Source organism: Urocitellus parryii, chromosome 2, assembly GCF_045843805.1.
Source record: "Urocitellus parryii isolate mUroPar1 chromosome 2, mUroPar1.hap1, whole genome shotgun sequence".
NCBI classification, from domain to species: domain Eukaryota; kingdom Metazoa; phylum Chordata; class Mammalia; order Rodentia; family Sciuridae; genus Urocitellus; species Urocitellus parryii.
Window position 1 is genome coordinate 57,604,544 of NC_135532.1, and position 7,908 is coordinate 57,612,451.

Here is a 7,908-nt window from a genome sequence, read left to right on the forward strand (position 1 = left end):
TTCAATCTAAAAATTCTAATTTAATGGACATCTTTTAGTTTGAATTTATAATGTATGAAGTGAAACTAAAATGTTTACACTCCATTTTCTTTTATTTTATTGGTACTAGGGATTAAACCCAGGAGCATGTAACCACTGAGCAACACCCACCAGCCCTTGTTTGTTTTTATTATTTACTTAGAGACAGGGTCTCACTAAGTTGCTTAAGGCCTCTCTAAATTCCTGATACTGACTATGAACTTGCAATCCTATTACCTAAGCCCCCACCCTCCACCCCTGAGACACTGGGATTATAGGCATTCTGCCATAACTCTTGGCTCTACTGTGCATTTTAAGACACTATTTCTGTGAATACCATTCAGGTGAAGACTTCTAAGAACCACCTGCAAGTGAATGAGGTGGATACTTATTACAGTTAAAAAACAGGATGGGAGATCTCAGTAAGAGGACAACAGAAAGATGTTATTGGATTTGTTTTTTTTCCTGGTTAATTTTAGAAAGAATGTATGAAAGCTGGGGTTCACTTTGAGTTGGGTGCTCTTGGAAGAAGTTGAAGTTCTATGATTATTTCAATAAATTTTTCCATAAAGAAGGAAAATCTGAGCAAGACTAATACTATATTTTGTAAGGAAGCAACAATTACTCTTGATAGGAGAGAGAATAGAATATTTCATAAAGCATAGATTGTATGCTGAACTTGTTTAAGTGTCACCTTATCATGGTCTCAGATTGATCTTATCTCATATTGGTGTATGCAAGATTATGTCTATGGGAGAATAATGAGGCCTAATTGTGAGAGAGAGAGCAGCTTCTAAGATTGAAGCCTATCTGTTAGCATCAGACCACCTCCTGGACAAAAGAGTCTGCTTTGTTCCCCACAGAAAGACAAAAACAATAAAGTAATTAATGAAGAAACTAAAAATATATATGTCCAACATTCAACAAATAAGCCTTCTGGGAAGAGAAACAAACAAATAAAATTGAAAAGAAAATGTCAAATTGATACTGAGAAAAATAGATCTTAATTCTAAAGGCATCAGGTAATGACAAAATATAAAGAAACATTTTTAAATGATTCCAGAGCAAAGGCAGGGAATTTTAAAAATTTAAAAATGTTTTATAATGGATAAGGTTCATATTTCCGTTATGCTACTCATGAAAAAAAAAATTCTAGAACAAGAGGCACATGTCATTATAGTCTGATTAAAACTCATCTTTAAATCTTGACTTCTAAAGTCACCCTATAACTTGATTGTGCAAAAATTCTGAAGATTTATACACTGAACTCCTTCTGAGACAATTCTTTGATTTTTTTTTCTTTTGTGGTGCTGGGGATCAAACCCAAAGCTTTTGTGCATTCAAGGCAAGCACTCTACCAACTGAGCTATATCCCCAGCCCTGAGGCAATTATTTGAAAACATACTCCAGGAGATTAGGATAAAGACAAGAAAGAAAATGACTTGAGATACATGACATAACACCGTTATGAGTTGGATATGAGTTGTCCCTGGAAATCTCCTGTAAATGCTAGAATATTCAGAGGTAAAGTGCTTTGACTGTGAGAGCTGAAACCTAATTAACCCATCTCAGTTTGAGTTGTAATTGTAGGCAGAAGGGGTGTGGTTGGAAGAGGTGAGTCACTGGGTGGCTTTCTATAGAAGGATGCATCATCCCACTCCCTCTCTTTCTCTGCTTCCTGGCCCTTGTTGAACTAAGCAGCTTCCTTCCCCTGGCCTTTCTGACATGAAGTACCACCTTGCCTTGATCCAGAGTAATCGAGTTGGCTGTTTATGTACTGAGACCTCTGAAACAGTGAGACTCAAATAAATTTTATGTCCTGTTATAGTCAGCTTTTTTTGCTGCTCTGACTAAAAGAGTTGATTAGACCAATTATAGGGGAGGAAAATTTTATTTGAGGGCTCATGGTTTCAGAAGTCTCAGTACAGAGATAGCTGGCTTCATTCCCCAGGACTGGAGGTGATGAAGAACATCATGGTGGAAGGGTGTTGAAAAGGGAAGCAGCTCACATGATGATCAGCAAGCAGAGACTCCATTTGCCAGACACAAAATGTATACCCTAAAGCCATGCCCCCAATGCCCACCTCCTTCAGTCACACCCTACCTACCTACCACTTAGCTTATCCCATCAAGGGATTTAACTCACTGATTGGGTTAAGACTCTCACAACCCAGTCATTCCTTCTCTAGACCTTCTCCCATTATCTCAGACATGAAATTTTGGGGGACACCTCAGATCCAAACCATAACACCTCCTCTAATTTGTTCTTGTTGGATGTTTTGATCAATAAATTGCAAAAGCTGATGAAAACAGTTGTGACAAATCATGAGTACAGAGAGAGAAACCACAGATTAAGATTGGTAGAGCAGATTAAAAAGTGATTAGTCTGAGTGGCATAAGATCAGTGAATTCTAATAATTTTTTTTTAAAAACAGTGCTTCTCACATTTTAATATGCAAAGAATTCACATAGCATTTTGTTCTGTAGGACTGTAATGGTGTCAAAGACGCTGCCTTTCTCACAAACTCTGGGTCAATACCACTGCTGTTGCTCTATGGGCCATAAAAGCAAAATTTGTCACTGAGCAATAATTTCAATACTTTTAAACATGAATTTGATTGTGTTATTCACAGGTCATATGCTACTCTTCATTGCCCTTAGAGTTAAACCTGTGTTCCTTTCCTTGGCTCTCTGTGTTCTTCATTATAATGATTTAGTGAGCTTACTTTCCAAACCACATCCTAAGTCATTCTTAGCTTTGCTGATTATGCTCAAACCACATTGGCATAGTTTCAAGTATTTTCTAACCTCAGGATGTTTACATTTGCTATTCCCTCTGCTTCAATATTCTTTCCTTTTCCAACACTTGAGGAAAATTTAAACGTGACTTCTAAAAAAATTTTAAATTGCAAAGCTATTATTTTCTCTTGCAACACTTTGTAATTTCCTACCAAAATACTTAATACTAAGTTATTGTTATGCTAAGCATTTTTAATCATTTATCTCTATTTCTATATATATAACTAAGATGAGGATACATGTTTACATTATTTGTAATTATTATCCACAACCACTCCTAAAATATTTGATAACTATTAAGCATTCAGTTAAATCTTGAAGAAAAACTGTGACACCATGATGCCGGTGGATGGTGTGGAGAATGTTCAAGTCATGAGGGAGGCTGAACTAGGAATGGGCATGATATGGTAATGTATTGGAAAAGAAAAAGAAACATTTTTTTAAGTTCAAATCAGCCAGTGCATCACTTGGTCCCATTATTCTGATGGTAATTATTTATGATTCTGTATTTCTAACATATTTTTATTTTTCTGTGTCCTTGCTGGGACCTATGGGAAGTCAAAGCAATAATGACTGCTATTCCATTTCCAGAAATAACTGCTATAATGTGAGAATTTTTATTCGTTAGAATGGTCTTCAGTATAAAGCATCAGTCCATATTCCCTCCAGGTCAATGGTAGAATGGGAAAGATAATGCAAAAAAGATATATATATATACACACACATATATATATACACACACATATGTACACACACATATTGATATTTATAAAAATATCAAAGGCTACAATATTTTATGTGTTCAGAGAATGAATGATAAAAAAACACCAAATATAAAATGTCTCTTTAATTATAAATACCAATTTTTTTAAGAGAGAGAGAGAGAGAGAGAGAGAATTTTTAATATTTATTTTTTAGTTTTTGGCGGACACAATATCTTTGTTTGTATGTGGTGCTGAAGATCAAACCCGGGCCGCAAGCATGCCAGGCGAGTGTGCTACCACTTGAGCCACATCCCCAAACTCCATAAATACCAATTTTTATGATACTAAAAAAATACATATTATTTAGTTTATATTAAGTATATATTAATGGGATAAATACATCATGCATCTAGATACTGAAAAACATACAGAAATTTGAAGAATTTCTATGTATTACAAATTAAACTAAAAACTTTCATTTGTGGTCCTGTAACTCTTTCCAAAGACTTTGTTTTCCTTAATGTTTGCTCAGTGAGCAGAACTCTTTCTAAATTGTCCTAGAGATCCTTACCTCAGCCTTGAGACCATTGACTTTGTAAAGCTATTGGTGTGGATATTCAAAGAAATTGCCTGTGCATTAAGTTTAAATTAGCTTTCATTATTATTCACAAAATAGTGAGACTGTGAACAAATCATGTCATTAGGAACCACTTTCACATCAGTATCATATTTTCTCCTCTGTTTACTGCTAAATGTGCAATTTACCTAAAGAGGGAGTGAAAAGAGAACAATGAGACAAGAATTGAGTGAACATTTGTGATGCCAATTCTCTAACCCAGGAATGCTAAAACGAGGCGTTTTTTAAAAATGCCTCTTTTGAAAATAATATGTGTATAAAAATGTATGTGTATACATGTTTTAAGATAAGAGAGTGCCTTTCAGGGAAGAATGGATAGCAAGTGAAATGTCACTAGTAGTTTCCAAGGAAGTTCCTAAAACTACATTATAACCTCAATATTGCAGTGTTATTTTTTAAGATTAACAAATTATCTTTAGAAAGAACCTCAGAAACTTATGGGGGAATTCAGTGAATAAAATATTGAATTATTTCTTTACCTATTTCTTTTTACCTAGTATTTTATTTTTTTAAACACTCCAATGCCAATTTATTTTTTTAAAGGGCTCTGTGTTATCCTATGGTTTGCCCTTTTTAAAAAATATTGTACAATCTTTGAAAATTACATAAGTTGTAATGATCTAATTCTATTAATAGCCATTCAAAACCAATAAACAAAACAAAACATTCTCTCCCTCTCAACAATCATCTGGGTGAATTTAAAGTTCTGAAAAGAAGCCAATTTAATATGAACTCTACCCTGGTAGAAACAAAAAGCAAAAAGATGAGAAGAAAACAAATTAACTAAAAGGTATGTTGCCAGTGTCACTCAGAAGTGGGGCCCTCGCTGTTGCCTGGAATTGTGAAAGCCAGAGCCTACAGCATGCAGTAAGGCAGCCGGGAGTCCTTACAGCTACAATTCATCCTGGCATGTCCATGTCCCAACTTAGGTGTCATGGAAATCCCTCAGCAGGATTCTTCTGCGCTGTTCTGCTCTGTGCATCTGGTTCTCCAAGTCCCCTCTGTCATAGCTGTCCACATGCTCCACTTTCCATGAAGGTTTTCAATCTCAGCCTCTAGCTGAGGCTGCTGGTATTCAAACAGCTTCTTCATGGGGCCAGACTCCATGTAGTATGCATATGGGTAGGTATATTGCAGGGTATATCAACACTTGGCCGAGAGCTTGGCAGCATTCTGTAGATACTGCCAGTCAATCCAAGTTCCCAGATTGTTCATCACCCTCTCCTGAATCTTCTCATGAATGCGCTGGTATGTTTGTGCCTTCGTCTGTAAGCTTTTGTTGTGTTTTTTTTCCACCTCTCAAAATAGAATAAGTACTTCTTGAGGGCTTCCCTGGCCTGGGCTTGCTGACTCTGGTTGACAATGTCAGGATTCTCTGGTTTGTTCTCTTTGTACTGACTGTACTCATAGTACTCACTGCCATGAGTCTTCCAATCTCTTAGACACATCCAGCAGAAGTCGTGTTTACATTTGGAGAATCGCATATGATTGCAGCCTCCATTCTTCTCAATGCAGATGTTGCAATTGGGACAATCTTTAGTGTGAGCACTAATGTAGTTGGCCATTTCAGAGTCATCTGCACACTTCGTGAGCCATTTCCAGATTATGGTGCAGTCTGTGGGAGCAGGATACATCTGATGATGACACTTGAAACAGAAGACCTCACTGCACCGATTACACTGCACTTGGCGAGCTCTAAGCTCTTGTACCTGAATAACCATGAGGCAGTCTGCACCAGGGCACAGCTGGAGCTGGTAAGGACTCTCCACATAATCCCTGAAAAGGTAGCGCCTATATTTGTCTTTCAATTCTTCATTGGGAAGCAATGGAAACACAAAGTCTTCCAGTGTACAGAGTGGACAGTCCTGAGCCATACAAGAGACTTCCACACCCACACCATCCTTGACAAGTACTGGGCAATGCTGCTCCCAGCAGCTGCGGCAAAACTGGTGCTGGCAGGCCAGAGAGAGTAGGTTTTCCTTCCACACAAATTGCACACACACACACACACACACACACACACACACACACACGGTACAGTGATGAGGGGGATGGGTGGTGGGGACATGTTTTGATGGATTGGGCTGAACTCATGCCTCAACAAGCAGTTGAGAAGAATTGGACTTGTATCTGACCAATATCTCTGAGACTTGCCAGTGGAAATTAACTAATATGAGTTTGGCAACTGAATGAGACACCTTTAGGACAGAAGCTAAGCTGGTCAAATGCTCGTTGAGGGCACCCTCAGACTCCTTATATGTCAAGCAAGTGAATTAGTACTCCTAAGGATTAAAGGCATCAGCCCCCTGCTGCTCCACATCGCTGGCTACTCCCACATAATAATCCTTTATGTCCCCAGAGTCCTTGTCCTCTTCTTCCTCCTCCTCCTCCTCACAATTTGGGTCATAGTCCTCTTCATTGCTGTCAGACCCCTGGCTATTTATGTCCACAGACATCTTAGCATCCAGTCAAGTTGCAAATCTGGAAAGGAGTTGCTTTCTCTCCCTCCCCCCAAACTTTACCGCTTTCACAAATGCATTAGTGTTTTTTGTCTTCTGTAATTTCTGCAGACCCTTCAGGCAACTGTCACCCAAATATTTTCAGCATCTTGGCTAAAGAGCACAGGTGGGCCAGACCAGGTCAGGTGGACCACATGAACAGGACTGAGGTGCAGTAGCAGTGGAAGTATCAGGTCGATGCTGGTTGGGCTGCACTGTTTCCTCTCTAGTATTTCATTCTTTAATTAGTGTTTTCCAGTGTGCTGGGTCCTGACTCATTGTTACCAGTTTCTGAATCTCATACATAGACCTTTACCTGCATTTATTTACTATTGTTTCATGTTCTTTATGTAATGCAATAACCATCAAGTATTAAAAAATATACAAATTTGAAATTACAGATATGTATGTTTGAATAATGCTAAATGATCTAAGAAGCACATGAATGTAGACAAGTTAATCAATTACTGTGCATTTCAGAAATCTTTAAGATAGTTCTTCACAGAGTAGTTATGAATATTAAGTATGACTCAGGGGAATGTTTATGACCTTTAATAGAACCTGGCAGAAAATAGCTACTAATTGTAATTTTTTCTGTTCTTCTTTTTTTCTATGTGTACAAACATCATGACATTCGGTTTTACCATCAGCTATTTACATACTTCAGACCAGCTTGCTTTCTTGACATATTTATCCATTTAAAAAAAATTCATGCACTAAATATATTCTTATTTTCCTTGTGTCTCTATCAGTTTCCATGACTCTGAAGTTTCTCTTTTTCTTACTCTTACCCTATTAAAATAGTTGAGTAATCAGAGAGGAATACACTAAGCCAATGTCTAAGTAAAGGTAAATGAACTAAAAATTATTGGGGTGCATACCGAGTTGAAAATGATAAATCAGTAAGGAAAAAACAAACCGCCCAAGGTTGCCTAGGAATGTATGGGATTCAACAAAGAAATAGGGGTTCCTACTTGCCCCCTTTTCTGATCTTTAGCCACAAGTACCTAGATTACAAAAAATCTTAACCCCAAAGAAGACAACTATTGATAGACAAAGGGTCAAAGATATTAATTTCTCTACAATTTTTGTCATGATATAAGTATAAAGTTTTATTTTGATAACAGACATAGTGTTGAAGAGAATTATTTTTCTGTAAGGGGTCTGAAAACATTTTATGTTCATACTCTTCCTGAGGACTATAACCATAATCTTACTTCTTTTTAGACTATGAGATTTTAGATGCATAACT

The 7,908-nt window shown here is 37.2% G+C and overlaps 1 pseudogene; it reads right to left on the reverse strand.

Annotated features, from left to right (window-relative positions):
* Positions 1 to 5,083: 5,083 nt before the first annotated feature.
* On the reverse strand, positions 5,084 to 6,620 carry LOC113187788 (E3 ubiquitin-protein ligase ARIH2 pseudogene; annotated as a pseudogene).
* Between the last annotated feature and the right edge of the window lie 1,288 nt (positions 6,621 to 7,908).